Source organism: Staurois parvus, unplaced genomic scaffold (genome assembly GCF_062004578.1).
Source record: "Staurois parvus isolate SC_StPar_1 unplaced genomic scaffold, SC_StPar_1.0 ptg000832l, whole genome shotgun sequence".
Classification (NCBI taxonomy): domain Eukaryota; kingdom Metazoa; phylum Chordata; class Amphibia; order Anura; family Ranidae; genus Staurois; species Staurois parvus.
Window position 1 is genome coordinate 295,636 of NW_028318628.1, and position 20,744 is coordinate 316,379.

General features: G+C 40.2%; 1 protein-coding gene across 1 annotated transcript in view; it reads left to right on the forward strand.

Moving 5' to 3' along the window:
- The first annotated feature begins 12,699 nt into the window (after nt 1–12,699).
- Nucleotides 12,700–20,744, forward strand: part of LOC149443752 (sodium/nucleoside cotransporter 2-like) — a 92,542-nt gene continuing 84,497 nt past the window's right edge. Inside the window, exon 1 of the mRNA XM_089655273.1 lies at nt 12,700–12,832. The gene's annotated coding sequence lies outside the window, so the exon portion shown is untranslated. The remainder of the gene's footprint in view (nt 12,833–20,744) is intronic.

Here is a 20,744-nt window from a genome sequence, read left to right on the forward strand (position 1 = left end):
TTTTAAAGGGTTATTAAACCCAAAATAAAAAATGTAATATATTGCAGCTTACCAATTATTAGATGTGGTGTCTGCATTAGTTTTCTTTTTTTAGGCTTTTTTTCCCCTCTATTCTTACCTGGTGATCAAGCTACTAATACTCCTATAGTAGAGTGCCCCCACTCTGGATGAAGGAGCACAGGGGGCACCTTTGGATAGCAGCATTGTCAGTCTAGGGGAAGGGAGTGTTAGATGTACTAGCAAATTTAAGTACACCAACAAATGTAAGCCAAACTCCAGCTAACACTTTATAAGCAGTTACAGCAACTGTTGGTTTTCCTTTTGGGATAAAGGTTTTACATAAACAAATAAAATTGATCATTGTATGCATCCCTGACAGTGTTGAATGGTTTGTCTCATCCTTGTAACTGTCCTTTTGAAAAACAACAATTGTATTGGTCAGATCACCAGATGAAAATAAAAGGAAGAAAGCCTAAAAAAGAAAATTAATAGAGCTATCACATCTAAGAATCTGTAAGCTGCAATATGATAAATATTTGCTTTTGGGTTTAATACTGCTTTAAACCACTTTCTGTTACTGAAACCTAGCTTCAGGAATCTGACTCTACCTCTCCATCTTCCCTCTCCAATGGTGATCTCTACTGGACTCAGTTACCCAGACCCAGTGCACAAAAGGCGGTGGCTTTGAAATCCTTCTATATCTGCAGTGCAACCTTCCATTTCCTCCTATTTGTCTTTTTTCTTCAGTTTCTCTTAGGGTTGCTGTGATTTTCAGCCTCTTGAACCAGTATCATGCTTCCGTGATGACGTTCTCTGCGTGGCTACCATACTTTCTCCCCTCTGCTTCCCTGCTTTCTCCCTTTTAGTGCTTACACCCAGGCTACCTCCCAACTTCTCACTCTGATCTCAATCTGATCTAACACAATGGACACACACTCCTACTCACTCTGACAGCAACACTCTTGACTTTGTATCCTACCATCTTTGAGTTTAACAGTTTATAGAGACTTTTTGGGTGCCACCTTCAACTAGCAAAAGTACACACCCATTTTATAATAAAGATCACGTTTTATTTAGTAATATCAATTAAAAGAATTAATTAAAAAATATGTTACACATTGTAGTGTTTCTAGACCCATACTACAGGATAGCACATACAGAAACCTATTATTACTAGCACATGGTGCTGATCTTTCTTGACCCGATCAGTTTGACTTGTATACACATATATACATTTGCCATCATCTATATAGAAAAATGCAACAGTTCTATGTGTAGCAGAATAAAGTCTGAGTCATTTCTCAATATGTTTCACAGAACAACTAAAAGCTCCCCTCAGCGTGGGGCACAGGAAGGAAGGGGCACAAAACTGAGAAGGCAGTGATCTGCAATCAAACTTTTAAACACTGTGGGGGTGACAAAAGGGGTTTCTCTGGTCAGGGATAAAGAATCTTAATAAGTGTAAAAGTAGAAGGAAGCTCTTCCAAATTAATTTAGCCCCCAGAGGTAGTCATTTTTTGTGTACAGGTGCTTGTTAGGAACATTTACCCAAGTTAGCACCCTCTGCAAACCAAAATAATCATAGCTCCCAACCATCCCTGATTTCAAGGGACTGTCCCTCACTTGGAACAAAGTCCTTCTGTCCCTCTTTCCTCCTCATTTGTTCCTCACTTTGGTCTGATCTATATAGTTGTATATAAAATGCACTACTTATATATCATAAAAGTGTTTTAAAGTACAAATAATTTCATCCAAATTCTAAATTGCTGCTTTTGGAAATTTCAAAAGCCAATATAAAGGAATAATAATGTTAAAAAGCACTTGTGGGTTTAACCAATCTTTTATTTTTATTCTCCTTTAAGTGGACGTGGCAGGGGCTGTGTCCTATGCCTACATACTTTTGTTTATAGGTGTCCCATCATTCCCATATCAATAAGTTGGGGGGTATCTAATATCCCAAGATAGTTATGAGATGAACCTGCTGTTACTCCTGTATATCACCTGTCACCCTCCTCACCACATCAGTTCAGCCATTGATATATTCTCCCATTTCTGCACTCCCTGGAACATCTTCAACACCCTTCGTTCTTATGCACACTGCTACTCCTAAACATGAGTTTTTGGCATTTTATTGCTAAAGACCATGAACTCAGCTGTGTCAATGTACAAATAGGCTTTTATCAGAGTTTAGCAGCAGCAGAATTCAGGGGCAGTTAAACGTCCCTCTCTTGAACACAGAAGAATCGCATTCAGGAGAGAAACGTTTTGGCCAAGAATACACTAAACACGGCAAAAATGTGTGTACATGCACCTAAGCGCTAATCATGTTTAGCGCTTGGGCATTTATTCATTTGACTGGCAAGTACTTTGGCCAATAAATGAACAAACATCCAAGCGCTAAACGCGGTACCACATTTCCATGCGTTTCTGCTGCCAGTAGAATAAACGCTCAAGTGTGCATAGAGCCTTCTTCTTTTGCCTAATCACAACCTTATCAGTTTCCATCTCACCCTACCTTCAAACAACAAAAAGTTGCCCATAAGAACTTTCACCAATTCAACCCTTCTCTTCTGTATTTTGCTATATTTCCTGTCATGACCTGGCGACTTCAGTCTACAACTGCTCACTTTCTTTCTCTCTGGACACACTTGCTCCTCTAATTATGCTCAGAATTATGCCCCCGAATTCTACAACCCAGCAAACAGATAACACCCAAAATTGCAAAAAACATAACTGGGCTCTCTGAGGTGTAAAAATAGGTCAACTGTTTTCTACCTTTAACTCTCTATTTCATCCCCCACTGTTACAGCCCACTAGCTCATTCACTGCCAAGAACATTACCAGCCATTTTAACATCAAGATATATGACATTTTTGGCAAGATCACCACTGTTCATTTATCTCCATCATTTAAAATACTATCTCTGGAACAGTCCCTCTATCCAGAAGGAGGGCACAAGCAACAGTCACTCTCCCAGGATTCTCTGTGGCCTACTCACTGTGATCCGCGTTACAAGGTATACCAGAAAGATCCTCTTGGGATGTTGCTGTGATGTTCTTGCAACTTCAAAAGATGACTCTTCTGCTCCTTGGCGAACTATAGACATCTGGGGTTTCTTTAGGCCTCTCCTAAGCCTAGGAATGTTTGACAGCATTTCCAGGCTGCGTCAGTCTCCTGCTGGTGAAGGACCCTGTTTCTCTCTGCTCTCACCCTTATATATACCTCTCAGCTCTCTAGTGGCCACTTTTCTCGAACAGGGATTGGCTGAGTCTGTATACAGAGACAACTCAGACTCTTCTCTCTCCTACTCACTATGTTTCTAGAAGATTCTGGGAAGACGGGGAGACTGGCCAGCCTGCAACTGCAGAACTCAGAGTAGGCAAAACACAATTATGTCTCTACTTCTAACAGCAGAGCCAAAAAACTACATTTGCCTCATTTCTAGCACCTAAACTAGTAGGGCACCACAAACAATTTATCCCCCTACAGTTAGTATCTCTTATATCACTTCCCCTTCCCTTTACATTGCAAGCTCTCACAAGCAAGGTCAATATAACTCTCTTGTCTTGAATTGTATTGTAACTGTACTGTTTCTCCTTTTTGATGGATAAACTATTGTTACTACAATAAATCTTGTATTATAATAGTGCCCATTTTAGTGCCGGGTACTGAAACAGAGAAAGTTTTAGCACCTGACACCCTGCTGCTGCTCTGCAAAACAACAGGTGGCAGCCCAGCCAAGGGTGTTGGACACCACTGATCTAATTGCAGTCTTGATGATTGCCATTTACTTGTTGCTAATTGTTTATTACCAACACCTCTGCTGCTATAACTCTGCTTGAATGCTGTCTACTCTCAATACTGCTTGTTCTGTAGACTTTGCTTCTGCTTGTTGAATTTTGTTAATCAGTCTCCTGTGTGCATGTCAACTATCTTTTTTAGGGTAAACCTAAGATGTGTGACTAGGGAAACTCAAGCAGAAAAAAAACTTACCTCCTAGAGGAGGTCCTGGTAAAAAAAAAAAAAAAAATTAACCCCAGGGCAGCCTGTACCTACGACTGGTGACATAGACAACAATCATGCAATAGGCAAAATCCACAAAGCTCCAACGCGAGGATTAGGATCATTATTTTCAGACAAGTAAGGGCCAGTGTCAACAGATTATGAACTTGTGTTGTTTGCATCAGTATGTCATCAGTTTGAAACTCTTCTGAGATCATTTAAAATTCATTGCAGATGCATTTGACCTATAGTGGCTCTCCTTCTGACCTGTCTATTGCCTGGTTTAGGCAGATTTTGCATTCACACAAATGAACCCACTAGAAGTAAACAAAGCCCACTGACAAATGACCTATTTGTAATTTTAGAATATCATTGGATCTCAGATGAAACTAACCGCTATTATTTTGAAAACATAAATCCTTATCCTAATGCATTAGCTTTGTGAATTGAGCCTAATGTCTTAGGTTTTTAATTCTTTTTGGAGTGCTTTTAACAGTTCTAAAGTGTACTCATATATGTTTATCAGCATGTTAAAGCATATTTAAACCCAATCACAAAATGTAATATATTGTAGATTACCAGTATACAGATGTGGAATCAGCATTAGTCTTAACCTAATAACATCGTGAAAAGGTACAGAAAATACCTAATGATCATTCCAGAATTCAGGGTCCTTGTCACTTGCTGTGAGCTTAAGAGAATGCACAATAATCCTAGCTTTATTGTTTGAACTGCTAGTTCCATATAACCACCATTTAATGGAGATGAACAAAGGCAGACATGTTTGATGTCCAGTCTATGTGACCGTGGCTGCCTCCATAGATACAGTGGGGGGAAAAGAATAGGCATGAAGGGACGAGAAGTGTGTTAGTCACAAGATCATCATGTGAAAATACAGGACAAAAACTTCAATAAGAAAATAAATGCAGCTACTACATCTAAGGACTTATAAGCTAAAATATATTCCATTTTTTTGGGGAGTTTTGGGTAAGAGACAATGGAAGAGTTCTAGACAAGGTAAGTTCCTAAATTCAGGCTATTTGAAAGGTATAATGTAATGAATTCCAACCTTCTAGAATGACAGAATAGACACATCTGATTCTCCCTGCTACCATCAAACTACTCCTTATGATTTGACCAACAAATCTGAAAACTCCTGTGAAAACTGGGAATGATATAAAGCCTGAAATTTCACTGGTAATCCATATCTGTTGTCCCCTTTTGAGTTCATCAAACAATTAATCCTCTCAACGCCTTCTGTTTATGTCATCCTGAAGAGAACATTAGACAGCATTCTAGACTGATATAAAATAACAGTGTGGCATTTTACGATGTAAAGTAGAATTCCAGTCTCTAACTAACTAAGCCTAAAACTGCTCCCACCCCCTTCTAACTGCTATACTAACTACACTGTTGAAAGAAGGTGCTTATATTTACCTATTCTCAGGGCATTTCAGTCTGGTCATGTGATCTCCCCAGCAGCAGGCTTTAGGGAAGATTAGAAAATACTGACAACGGATAGAAGTGGAGGCCTCACCCAGAGGCTTACTATGGGGCATCTGCTGGCTGTTCCTCCTGTCCGCTGAAGCCAACACTAGGAGCCGTTCATGTGACCAAACTGAAGTGGCCTGAGAATAGGTAAGCATACACATCTTCCTTCTACAGGGTATCTGGTATAGGAGTTGGGGGGGAGGCATTTTAAGCTTAGCTAGTTAGAATGCCACTTTGAGGTCCACTTTAACATAAAAAAAATTGTAAGACTAGTATGCATGTGACATTTGCCCCTTCTGAGGCAACTAAACTTTTTCATTATTGGTAGTTACAGTTATGAAATATTATGAAACTCAGTTTTTCAGTTTACAGACAGTGGGGTATTTATTAAAACTGGTGCACACTCAGAATCTTGTGTAGCTGTGCATAGTAGCTAACCATCTTCTAATTTCAGCTTGCTCAATTAGGCTTTGACAATTAAACCTAGAAGCTGATTGGTTTCTGTCACCAGATTTTGCACTCTCTAGTTTTAGTAAATAACCTCTAGTACACTCTAATTTTTATTGCAAGATAAAACCAGCCTCTTCTCTCCCTCTTATATTGCAGCCTTATCAAGTTGCTTACATACTGTTCAGCCACTGAACAATATCTGTAGCTATTGCGTCTTAAATAATATACTCTAGTGTATTTTTCAAGATAAAACCTGTCTAATTTTTGTTTATATATTGTAATCTTAGCAAGCTGCTTACATGTTGTCTAGCCACTGAACAATCTTTTTGGCTATTGTCTCCCAGATCATAATTTTTATTGCAACATAACACCTGCCTTGTCTCTTTCTATTTGCTGACTATTCATGTGCTGATGCTAGATAATTTATACAAACAACAAACCTGAAGTCTATAATTTGAATATTTCTGGAATCCATGGATGGAAGAGAGTTCAGGGAATGTGGAGTTGTGGTTTTCAAGTGTTTTTGTGCACTTTGTTTTTCATTTTATTCCACTGTAAAAGAATGCAGTGTGGTACTGTGAAAACGAAGTTCATAAACTATATTATTACATTGTTTTGCTACTAGCCAATTTGTATGACATTGAGGGTTTTTGTTTTATTTTCTCTCTCTTTACTCCTCTTTTAGCCTTTAAAATAAAAAGAGAGGAGCGTCTTTCAGAGTAGCTGTTAAAATAAATGAAATGAGGACAGAGAGAAATCTTTTCACCTATCTGCATGGCTGTTGCAACACAATCTGTGGAAAAGCATTTAGGGCAAGAACAGTGTAAGCATCAGTGTCCGGGTGGGTTGTGAACCCAGATATCCAGTGTGGCTCTCCTCAGTGCACAGCATTCAAAGCAAAGGCAGTGTAAGCATTAGTGTCAGCACAGGGTTGTGAATCAAAACATCCAGTGCAGCTCTCCTCAATGTATAGCCCACCAGAGGAGTTGTGTCTGTGACTGCTGCCAAGCTCAAAATGGCTAATTGCTGGTTCAAAATTCTCTTGGATGTACATGCTAGTTCCAGATAAAAAGGACACTCTGAGGTCAAATAGAAAAGTCCTAAAGGGCTGGTAATATACTTTATTTCAATGCGTTTCTGAGCAGTAACTTCTCATCAGGAATAAAAGAAAACTCAAAAGCAACACCAACTATTATATACAATGACAACATAAATTTATTTCCACCAGAAATAGTTTGCAGTAGACCATCAACTCAGTTTGCTGGAAATAAAAACTAAATCAATCATAAATAATTCTTAAGTAATATCTCTCTCTCTTTATATTAATATATATATATATATATATATCTCAATATAAATAACAGAGGACTATGATAGGTTTCGATGGATTCGATGAACCTCATTAATCTAACTCAGCCTATCCCTAAGCATCACAGCTTCCTAGGTCAGTGTACCGCTCAATGGACAAAGGTTGTGATGATTATTCATTGAACAATGAGGAAACTGAAGGTTGAGAGAAGTGAATTACTTTGAAACTACGTGTGTCATTCATTGGCTATGAAATTTGGAAAATGCGTGTAAGCTATAAGACAAGTAAAACAGTACACATGAATATATTTTAACTGTGCATTGAAATGTTTGTTGGGTAATTTACTTTAAGTGGTTAGGCATTTATTTTTTATATAATAACTCTATGATTTTTTTATGGACATCAACCTAAGCCACCTATACATATCATACTTGCTTACTCCCTCAGTTTTAGGCAGAATATTGTACATACACACATAGTACCTGGTAATATAGGGTACAAGTGTTGTCTAATTGTATATAACAGTGGATTATATTCCCCACTTTTTCTTTTCAGCTACTCCCAGTGATGGTGTCTTCTGATATTGAGCAAAGACTTTGCCAAAATTTTGTCCGCTGAGAGTCTTGGATATCCACTTGCCCTCCGGAAGATTTACCCCCCTTCCTGACCAGGCCATTTTTTGATATTCAACGCTTTGCTATTTTTAACTGAGAATTGCGCAGTCATGCAGTCATGTTTTTCACACAAAAAGAGCTTTCTTTTGGTGGTATTTGATCATCACTGGGTTTTTTACATTAAAAGAAAGCAAACAAAAAAGACCCCAATATTTTTTACTTTTTGCTATAAAACATATCCAATAAAAAAAATTTTAAAAATACAATTTCTTCATAAATTTAGGCCAGAAAGTATTCTTCTACATGTCTTTAGTAAAAAAAAATCCCAATAAGTGTATATTCTTTGGGTTGTGTGAAAGTTATAGCACCTACAAATGGCGGTATATATACTGGAATTTGTATTTATTTTTTAAACCTAGTAATGTCAACAATCTGCGACTTATAGCAGGACTGCGATAGTACGGTGGGCATTCTGACATTGGATGGGAAATGACTAACTGCCTCTGACATCTCCAGTGACACTAATAAATACAGTACTCAATGCCAATAAAAAGCACTGACACTGTACTAATGACACTGGGCAGAAAGGGGTTAATATCTGGGGCAATAAAAGGGTTAACTGTGTGTTAGGGGGTGATTAAACTGTGTACTGTGTAGTGTTTTACTAGGGGACTTGACAGTTTTTATCTCCTTGCTTTGCAGAGAGAGAAAAAACAGCATGTCCCCGCTGACACTCCCAGATCTTGACTTTGCACAGAGCGGCCGCCCCGTAGCAGTAAAACTGGCGGACAGAAAGTGGCTATAACATTATTTAGAACTATGTGACCCCTTGCTTTCCATCATTGCAGGACCAATACATCGATTCAGAATTTTTTTGTAGGCAGCCACTGATCTGTGTTTAGCCCAATCTATAATACTTTATATTATATTATATTTTATATTCCCCCAGCTGCTCTTAATAATGTGTCCCAGTCAAGCACTCTGTCTCATGCCAACCACACAAACTCTTCCAGACCACATCCCCTTTACACCACAAGCCAGCCCTCTTCTCATATCAATCTGCCAACAGTGGCAGTCCTGACAGCCACAGCAGCCTACAAAACCACAGATAGGTCCCTGACACCCCTCGGTCGTTGCTTATTTGCTAAGAAAAGTTGAATACAGACTCTCACTATGGTGCAAAGGTATTGCTAGGATTGTGAAAGATCGTGGGCAATCAATAGCACACACAAAGAGAAAAACTGCTTAGCATGCCATGGCAAGCAATGGGCAAGTAGACATAGCGCCAGACCCGAATAAGGACTAAAAATAGGCCAGGGCATTTTGGACTGAGCAGCCCCAAGCCCAGTGACCCTTTCCTCTGAGCCTGGTGGCATAACGCCAGGGCCCTATTGCAAGAACGACCTTTGCTACCCTGGTAGTTCCACCACTAGTGTCTGTGGGTTATTATTTTTACTTAATTTTTTACAATTTTATATAAGAAAGAAAGGAAGGAAGCAAGGAAGGAAGGGAGGAAAAGAAGGAAGGAAGGAGGGAAAGAAGGAAGGAAGGAAGGAAGGAAGGAAGGAAGGAAGGAAGGAAGGAAGGAAGGAAGGAGGGAAAGGAGGGAAAGAAGGAAGGAGGGAAATAAGGAAGGAGGGAAAGAAAAAACGGAAAGAAAGAAGGAGGGAAAGTCAGACGGAGGCAAAGAAGGAAGCAGGGAACAAAGGAAGGAGGGAAGAAGGAAGGAGGGAAAGAAGGAGGAAAACAAGGAAGGAGGGAAAGAAGAAAGGAGGGAAAGAAGGAGGGAAAAAAAGAGGGAAGGAAAGAAAGAAGGGGAGAAAGAAGGAAGGAGGGAAAGAGGGAGGGAAAGAAAGAAAGAGGGAAAGGTGGAAGGAGGGAAAAGAGGAAGGAGGAAAAGAAGGAAAAAAGGAAGGAGGGAAAGAAGCAAGGAAAGAGGGAAAGAGGAGACAGAAAGAGAGAAAGGAAGGAAAGAAGGAAAGAAGAAAGGAAGGAAAGAAGGAAAGAAGAAAGGATAGAAGGAAAGAAGAAAGGAAAGAAGGAAAAAAGGAAGGAAAGAAAGAAAGAAAGAAAGAAAGAAAGAAAGAAGGAAAGGGAAAGGAAAGGAAAGGAAAGAAAGAAAGAAAGAAAGAAAGAAAGAAAGAAAGAAAGAAAGAAAGAAGGAGAGAGAGAAAGACCCTCAACCTTGTATTCTCCCACCTATGCACTCTCCTTGTAACCTCTCTAACACCCATTTTCCTCTCTCTGATCACAACTTTATCAGCTTCACACTCTCCATGTCTCCTGCCTCCCATGCCTCCAACCAGCAAACAGTTACCTGTAGAAACCTCCACCACCTCATCCCTTCCCTACTTCACTCCGCTACTAAGTGCCTTTATGATAAAATTGTGCCCCAGTTCTGCCCAGACCTGGCCACATCTGCCTACAACAACTTACTATCACCCACCCTGGATGCTTTTGCTCCCCTCTCTGCACACAGAACCAGGGTTCGCTTGTCACAACCCTGGCAAACAGATGGCACCAGAAGTCTCAAGAGACGCAGCCATGCTCTTGAGTGAGCATAACGTAAAACTAAATCCCTGAAAGACTTTACCCTCCACAAATTCGCCCTTCTCAAATACAACTCTGGCCTCCATGCTGCTAAACAAACCTACTTCAACACTCTTATCAAAACCCTCTCAGCCATTCCTCATCAACTCTTTTCTACCCTTAATTCTTTACTCCACCCCCCACTGCCTCTACCCACCAACTTACTGCACAGGAGATTGCCAGTCATTTCAAGAACAAGATCGACACAATACATGATAAGATCTCCAGTGTCAAGCTTCCTCCTCCAACCCACATTCAAGGCTCAACACCACACTCAATATTCTCATCCTTCAACCCTGTTACCACCGAGGAAGTTACCGAACTCCTTTCCAAGGCTCACTTCACTACCTGTCCCCTCACGATTATTGCAGCCTCCTTCCTTCTCTATCCTAAACTCTCTAACCCACATCTTCAACCTCTCACTCTCCATGGGCACCTTTCCCTCCACGCTCAAACATGCACTGGTTACCCCCATACTTAAAAACCCTTGCTAGACCTCATCTGTTTTAATAACCTAAGACCAATCTCCCTTCTCTCGTTTGCCTCCAAGCTTCTCGAGCAACTTGTTCAGAACCGTATGAATTGCTACCTCACCAACAACAACAATCTTCTTGATCCCCTACAGTCTGGCTTCCGCCCACAACATTCCACTGAAACTGCCCTACTAAAACTCACTAATGACCTACTAACTGCTAAAACCAATGGCCACTACTCCATACTCATACTCCTAGACCTTTCCGCTGCCTTTGACACAGTCGACCACCTGCTCCTCCTCAGTAAACTCCACTCCATTGGCCTCCGTGACTCTGTTCTCTCCTGGTTCTCCTCTTACCTTTCTCAGTGCACTTTCAGCATCACATACAACAACAACTCCTCCACTCCCTCTTTCAGTTGGGGTACCTCAAGGCTCCGTCCCTGGGCCCCTCCTGTTCTCTCTCTACACCTCTCCCTGGCCCAATTGAAATCCTCCCATGGCTTCCAATACCACCTCCATGCTGACAACGCCCAGATCTATCTCTCCACTCCCAGCTCAAACCCTCAATCTCCTCACATATCACAAATCTACTAAGCGGCATATCAGTATGAATGTCACACCACTCCCTTAAACTCAATCTTTCCAAAACTGAGCTTGTAATATTTCCTCCTCCACAATCCCCCCACTCATGATTTTACCATTCGGATCAACAGCGCAACTATTGGTCCTTCCCCTCATGCCAGGGTGCTAGGTATAATCCTAGACATTGACCTCTCCTTTGGGCCCCACATCCAATCACTGGCTAAATCCTGTTGCCTCAACCTCCACAACATTTTCAAAATCCATCTCTTTCCATCTCTTTCAGTTGGCTGGACTTTAAGGGTTTGGGTTGGTGGCACTGACGTATTCTACACTATGAATGGGAAAAGTTAAGTAGCTGTTTGTGACAAGTTCTTGACCATGTCGTTATTCAGTATACCTTTGAAAAGCATCTTGTGTGGACTTTCTTTATTCACGAAGGTGGGCATCAGGTCAGGACAATGTGAATACTGTGTGAGAGGTGAGCCTCAGACCTGGAATAAATGGAACACAATATGACATAGTTTCTTCTAAAGACAGGTATGTGCGTACCCTATATATGAAAATGTGGGGACAGGGTCCCTGGCCATCTTGACGAGATTTGGCAGCAAACACAGGCTGCTTACAAACAAGCAAATCCAAGCAATGGAAACAGTATACTGTAAGCTTGCTTTAGTTTTATGCCACAACTACTGTTGTTTGTAGCACTAATTGGAAATCAGTAGATACACCAGATCTTAAGAAAATGATGACAATACCTAGCAGCAGAAAGTAACTACACAGTTATGATTTGCATATGTTATTAAACATGACTTTATCTTTAATTTTATTGGTAGCAATTACTTTGACTAAAAAATAAGTTCAATGTTCAAAAGGGGTGTGCATTTTTACAATACCAAGGAATGGATAGATTAAGATAGTCAAGAAAGTTTTATCATAAATAGTACCAATGTAATAATGTCCAATGTATGTATTATGTGTTAAACTCCAATGGAATCATTGATAAACCATTGTAGTCAACAATTTATAGACATTTAAAAGATTGAAAGCTTCTCGAGATATAATAAATTTCATCAGCAGGTAACAGCACAAGTGTGGGTGTGCTCATCACTTACTTAAGAATGAGTTATGCTACTTTTAAGCAGTAAACCATTACATGGTAGTGGGAATCACTAATCAGCTGACGTAGCTTTGGACTTTGCTGTTGTATGATCATTCTATACGGCTGATATAATTCTCCAAGAATAAGTCTATGAGCAACTGAAAACTCTTCATATCTTCTCAAAACTTGGAGAACTAACAGAGGAACAAACAGCAATACAAGTAAGGTCCTTATTTTAACATGAGTAGATTACATACTAGTGTACTCTCTAGTGACACTGTGCTCTTATGCTTTGTAGGAATTTTAGGAAGGGGAGGCTGCCATTGTTCACTTCTTTCTGCAAATGATAATTGACTGGCTGTTATCCTAACCCACTAGCTTTTACAGTTTATATGTCACTCACATGAGACAAGTATGCAGATCAGGAAAGTTAGATATACTATAACTATTTTGTTTGCGTGTTTTTTCTAGGTCAGTAATTTAAAATATTGAAGCAAATGGGTCAGCATGACAGCTAGGTAACTAACAAGATTAGCAATGGCAGGCACCATGATTCTCTCTTTACAGGTTTACTTTATATAATTTTGACATTTGAAAGTACACATCAAATGATTATGCAAAGGTCAAAAGTAATGCTGCTTCTTCTATAATTATATGTATTTGTTATGTTGTTTTAGACTCGCCCACAAATTACAGTGCATCACAAATTTTACCTTTTTTATAAAGTTTGAAATCTGAGTGTATTATTATGTTCGAAGACAGTTGCATAACAAACTAAAAGCTATTTTACCTATACAGTGGGGATCGAAAGTTTGGGCACCCCAGCTAAAAATTTGTATTAATGTGCATAAAGAAGCCAAGGAAAGATGGAAAAATCTCCAAAAGGCATCAAATTACAGATTAGACATTCTTATAATATGTCAACAAAAGAAAGTTTTTTTTTCCATCATTTACACTTTCAAAATAACAGAAAACAAAAAAATGGCGTCTGCAAAAGTTTGGTCACCCTGCAGAATTTATAGCATGCACTGCCCCCTTTGCCAAGCTGAGACCTGCCAGTGTCATGGATTGTTCTCAGTCATCGTCTGGGAAGACCAGGTGATGTCAATCTCAAAGGTTTTAAATGCCCAGACTCATCTGACCTTGCCCCAACAATCAGCACCATGGGTTCTTCTAAGCAGTTGTCTAGAAAACTGAAACTGAAAATAGTTGACGCTCACAAAGCTGGAGAAGGCTATAAGAAGATAGCAAAGCGTTTTCAGATGTCAATATCCTCTGTTCGGAATGTAATTAAGAAATGGCAGTCATCAGGAACAGTGGAAGTTAAAGCAAGATCTGGAAGACCAAGAAAAATATCAGACAGAACAGCTCGCAGGATTGTGAGAAAAACAATTCAAAACCCACGTTTGACTGCACGATCCCTCCAGAAAGATCTGGCAGACACTCGAGTTGTGGTACACTATTCCACTATAAAGAGATACTTGTACAAATATGGTCTTCATGGAAGAGTCATCAGAAGAAAACCTCTTCTACGTCCTAACCACAAAAATCATCGTTTGAACTTTGCAAATTAACATATAGACAAGCCTGATGCATTTTGGAAACAAGTTCTGTGGACCGATGAGGTTAAAATTGAACTTTTTGGCCGGAATGAGCAAAGGTACGTTTGGAGAAGAAGGGGCACAGAATTTAATGAAAAGAACCTCTGTCCAACTGTTAAGCATGGGGTTGGATCAATCATGCTTTGGGGTTGTGTTGCAGCCAGTGGCACAGGGAACATCTCACGAGTGTAAATGATGGAAAAAAAATCTAACTTTTGTTGACATATTATAAGAATGTCTAATCTGTAATTTGATGCCTTTTGGAGATTTTTCCATCTTTCCTTGGCTTCTTTATGCACATTAATACACATTTTTAGCTGGGGTGCCGAAACTTTCGATCCCCACTGTAGATGTATGGGATACTTAAACTGCATTGTTCTTTGATATGGATAAAATCGGCAAGACATGTGTAGGTTACATAAACAAATCTGGGACTGTAGCAAAGATCTCACATGTAAATGTAAAATGTTGCAGCCAATCAAATCAATCTAAGGAGCGGGGGAAGGAGGGAGGCATAAGGGTACCTTTAACATAAGATTGCTCTCAAGTTATTTACTGCAATATACTGTATATGTATCTTTTTGGGTGCTCAGATAGATAGGAGTAGGGACCAAACTATACAAAGGTGCCTTTTTTGCATGGTGCCTTCACATTACAGCAAAGGTATACAACAACATTGCAAGATTTTTGAGCTTGTGGCTTGAGTGCAGGAGATTTTTTTAAGGTTCATTCTCACTCTCTTAGCTTCCACTATACCACTATGACAAATATATTTCAATACATACAGTAGATTATGTGTTAGAGACTGTTCTAAAAAGGAGTTTGGGCAATTTACAGTTTTGTAGCACAAACATTAACTACCATTGAAAGGTTAAGAGAGGAACAAAATGAAAATTGTTGGTCGTATTCCAACTGCTGGACAGTTAATCATCTGTTTGTTAAATATTGCTGCCACTTTGATGTTACATATTTTTTTTAAAATATTATTTTCCTTAAATGGCTTAAAATGTATGCATGAATGCTATAGGAAAATTATTATCTGGGTGGCCTTTTAAAGTAAAAACTATGCCATTGAAACAACTCTTTTTTTTCTCATTAGCTCTGTGGTTTAAATATTTATTTCTTGAAATGAATAGAACTTACTTTCATTTTCATTAATGAAACTCTAAACTCTTAAGTTCCTGGCTTGCTAAGTTAGACATTTGGTTTGATCACTTCTGTTTTAAAAACGTGGCTTGTCTACAAATGGGCACGCACTTTAAATTATTACTAACTTTAAATATACAGTATAATATCCAGTGGAATATTTTATACATTTATATATCCATATCAAGCGCCTAATAGGGAGTAAAGACATAGTCGTGCGCTGGAGCGGATGTGGCGTAAAACCAAATCACACCAAGCTTTCACCCTATATAAATCTGCTTTATTAACATACAATTCCTCCCTCCATGCTGCCAAACAAGCCTACTTTGTCACTCTCATCAATAGCTTTTAACTCTCTACTTTCTCCACCTTCACCTTCACCCAGCACCTCACTCACTGCTTACGAGATTGCAAATCATTTCAAAAACAAGATTGATGTAATTCATAAGGGTATCTCTACTGCACAGACATCCATCCCACTTAGCATACCTTATACTAAACCTCCCTCAACACTTTCCTCTTTTGACCTTGCTACTACTGAAGAGGTCACTAAAGTTTTCTCAGAAGCCCGTTTCACTACCTGCCCCCTAGATCCTGTCCCCTCACAACTACTACGCTCCTACCTCACTAACAACAACCTTCTTGACCCTTTACAGTCTGGCTTTCGCTCACAACACTCCACTGAAACTGCCCTACTAAAACTCACGAATGATCTACTAACTGCTAAAACCAATGGGCACTGCTCCGTACTCATACTACTTCACTTCTCTGCAGCATTTGATACTGTTGACCATCCCCTACTCCTCAAAAAACTCCACTCTCTTGGCCTGCAAGACTCTGCTCTCTCCTGGTTCTGCTCCTACCTATCTCAGCACTCCTTCAGCGTTACCTATAACTCTGTCTCCTCCTCTCCATTTCCTCTTTCTGTATGGGTCCTTCAAGGTTCTGTCCTTGGACCCCTTCTCTTCTCCATCTACACCTCCTCCCTTGGTCATTTGATAAACTCCCATGGCTTCAAGTACCATCTCTATGCTGATGACACACAAATCTATCTTTCTGCTCCTCACCTCACCCCTTCAGTCTCCACTTGCATTACTAACCTACTAAGCAACATATCAGCATGGATGTCACTCCACTTCCTCAAACTCAATGTTTCAAAAAATTAACTTTTAGTATTCCCTCCAGCCCGTGCCCCTTCCCCTGACTTCTCCATCAAGACCAATAATACAACCAACAGTCCCTCACCTTGTGTCAGGGTACTAAGTGTAATCCTAGACTCCCATCTGTCCTTTCAGCCCCAAATCCAATCACTGTCCAAATCATGTAGATTTTACCTCCACAACATCTCCAAGATATGGTCGTTTTTAACCCTGGAAAATACTAAGGAACTTATTCACTCCCTTGTTATATCTCGCCTTGACTAATGTAACTCCCTCCTCATAGGCCTACCTCATTGCAGGCTATCCCCTCTTCAGTCTATCATGAATGCTGCTGCCAGACTCATCCACCTTACTAACCGTTCCATATCTGCCACCCCGCTCTGCCAATCCCTCCACTGGCTTCCCATTGCCCAATGGATAAAATTCAAAACATTAACAATAACATAAAAAGCCATGTATAACTCTGCCCCAAATTACATCTCCAATTTTGTCTCCAAATATCACCCAAACCGTACTCTCCGCTCCTCACATGACCTCCTGCTCTCTAGCTCACTGGTTACTCTCTGTTACTCTCTACCCCAATTTATCAGACTATCGTCTACTCTGTTCACTTTTAGGCGATCTCTGAAAACCTATCCTTTCAGGGAAGCCTATCCTGCCCTTAGCTAATAATGGAATCTTCTACTCCTCCTACCAGTCCATCCCCTACAGTTACTACCTTTTGTACCACTAGCTCCTCCTTCCTAGATTGTAAGCTTCAAGGAGCAGGGCCCTCCTAACCCTGTTGTATTGAACTGTATTGCAGCTGTATTGTTTCCCGTTTTATTGTAAAGCGCTGAGCAAACTGTTGGCACTATATAAATCCTGAATAATAATAATAATAATAATAAAGCAACCATCTGCTTTCAGAACAGCTGCAGTCATTCTTAGAATGTTGGAATGCATATACTTCATTCTCTGCACCCTAAAAAGTAAATGCTGTAACTCTTCATCAGGTAAAACACATGCTGCTCTCTCTCATCCCTTTCTGCTAGCTCACATAGGCTGAGGGACTGAGGAAGGTGGCATGATGTGCGCATAATTGCCCTTTTGCTACTGAAGAGGATGCTAGTCCCTATGTTACAGTTGCAAGAAAAAGTATGTGAACCCCTTGGGATTACGTGGAGTTTTGCATGAATTGGGCATAAAATGTGCTCTGAACGTCATCTAAGTCACAACAATAGAAGAACACAGTCTGCTGAACATAATACTACACAAACATTAGATGTTGCCATGGTTTATTGCACATAACATGTAAACATTCACAGTGCAGGGAGGAAAAAGTATGTGAGGCCCTAGCTTAATGACTTCTCCCAGAGCTCATTGGAGCCAGGAGTGAGCCAACCTTGACTCCAATCAGTGTGATGATATTGGACGTGTTGCTGACAGCTGTCCTGCCCTTAAAAAACACACACCTGTTTTGGGTTTACTGGTTTCAAGAAGCACTGTCTGATGTGAACCATGCCTCGCAGAAAAGAGCTCTCAGAAGACCTACGATCAAGAATTGTTGACTTGCATGAAGCTGGAAAGGGTTACAAAAGTATCTCCAAAAGCCTTGATGTTCATGTGTCCACGGTAAGACAGACTGTCTACAAATGGAGAAAGTTTAGCACTGTTGCTACTCTCCCTAGGCGTGGTCGTCCTGTAAAAATGACTGCAAGAGCACAGCGCAGAATGCTGCATGAGGTAAAGAAGAATCCCAGAGTGTCAGCTAAAGACCTACAGAAATCTCTGGCACATGCTAACATTTTTGTTGACACATCTACAATAAGGAAAACATTAAACAAGAATGGAGTACATGGGAGGACACCACGGAGGAAGCCATTGCTGTCCAAAAAGAAGATTGCAGCACATTTGAAGTTTGCAAAAGAGCACCTGGATGTTCCACAGCACTACTGGCAAAATATACTGTGGACAGATGAAACCAAGATTGAGTTGTTTGGGAAGAACACACAACACTATGTGTGGAGAAAAAAAGGCACAGCACACCAACATCAAAACCTCATCCCCACTGTGAAACATGGCGGAGGGAGCATCATGGTTTGGGGCTGCTTTGCTGCCTCAGGGCCTGAACGGATTGTTGTCATTGATGGGAAAATGAATTCCAGAGTTTATCAAGACATTTTGCAGGAAAACGTACGACCATCTGTCCGCCAACTGAAGCTCCGCAGAGGATGGGTGATGCAACAGGACAATGACACAAAGCATACAAGTAATTCAACAAAACAATGGCTGCAACAGCACAGAATACGCCTTTTGGAGTGGCCCAGTCAGAGTCCTGACCTCAACCCGATTGAAATGCTGTGGCATGACCTTAAGAGAGCAATTCACACCAGATATCCCAAGAATATTGCTACACTGAAACAGTTTTGTGAAGAGGAGTGGTCCAAAATGACTCCAGATCGTTGTGCAGGTCTGATCTGCAACTACAGGAAACGTTTGGTTGAGGTTATTGCTGCCAAAGGAGGGTCAACCAGTTATTAAGTCCAAAGGTTCACATACTTTTTCCTCCCTGCACTGTGAATGTTTACATGTTATGTGCAATTAAACCATGGCAACATCTAATGTTTGTGTAGTATTATGTTCAGCAGACTGTGCTCTTCTTTTGTTGTGACTTAGATGACGTTCAGAGCACATTTTATGCCCAATTCATGCAAAACTCCACGTAATCCCAAGGGGTTCACATACTTTTTCTTGCAACTGTATAAAAGTGCATTGCCTGCTGCTTGAAGTGACAGGTTGGCTTGGCTAGATATCTCTGCTTTGTTGCATTACAAACTAACAGTGGTGTGGGAAAATGCAGGGCCCTAATGATCACCTGGAGTGATGGACCAATTGCTGATACAACTATTGTGACCCCTTTTCCTGTATCCCTGAATTACATCAGTACTTGCTTACTGCACAACACACATGCATACTGTGTAGGTCTAGGGTTAATGTAGAACAAAGCCAAATAATGTATATATATGTACTGTTACAGTGCATCCAAAGTAAACCCATGTAAAACATGAAAAGAGATTTTGCAATTTATCTGTGGCTAAATAATGTGTCATTGGCTCAAATAGGCAACAAACAATATCATCCAAAGGCTTACTTTCATGAAGTCAAGTTGTAAACCCTCTTTACACAACTTGCACTATGTGTGCCATTCTGTTAAAGCGATCTCATATAGCCCTTTAAAACAGAAATAAAACCTCCATTTTTTACTTTTACCATGTTTACCTTTTGCATTATCCATTATTCATATTAGCCATATGCCATCTTTGCTAATCTGTGAGGGAGGTGGGTGGTTCCTTTGCCAGGAACCAGATGTGTAATAGGATTAAAAAGCCTTGCAGACAACAAATGAGAATGGAGAAACCAGGGCAGGAATGGGAGGAGCCACACTGATCTAGTCTCTTCCCTTATGCAAATATAAGAGCATAATGACAAACTAAGAAGGAGGCATGAAAAGCCTATGACTTTTGGGCTGTAACACTTGCAGAGCTGAAGCCAATGGGTCTTAAGTAATTCAGATCCTGCATTGTCCCTAAAAGCAACATGTTAGCATGGGGGAACTGCATGCTATGAATTAATTTATAATTTTCTTTTTTCAAGTATTAACGTGATGATATTGCTTTCATGTGTGATTTCATGTGTGATGGCTAGAGGAAATTACTTCTCCGGGCTTCAAACCTGAAGGACAATGTCTTATCATATGCCAGTGACACCTGTTCCAGCACTGACTAAAGAAACATTTTGGGAGATACTGTGTTGAATGCAGATTCTCTCCACCAGCTCTTTTACACACGTTACGGGATGCCAAAGGCATGGATGGAGGCTGTTGTATACCTCATGAGGTCTCACACACCATGGTCCAGGCCAAGTGCTTAGGATGGTTCGGTTCTACTGCAAGCCCTAATATAGGGATCCTGCAGCTCAGAAGGGCAATCCATAAAGTCACCAGTCCACCCTTTCTACAGAACCTCTGCCTCCTGGCCACCACCCACTGCTTTTCAATTCTGGCTGATCCTCCTTTCTTTTATTCCTTATTCTTCATTACCTAGAATGTTAAAATGATGATTTCCACTTTGTTCCCCATTCCCATTCACTGTAAGTGTACATTCTTACTCTCTTTGCAAGTAAAACAGATGAGACGATTCACTTAAAAGAGAAGTAGGAATTTGTTTTCTCCATTCATACCTACC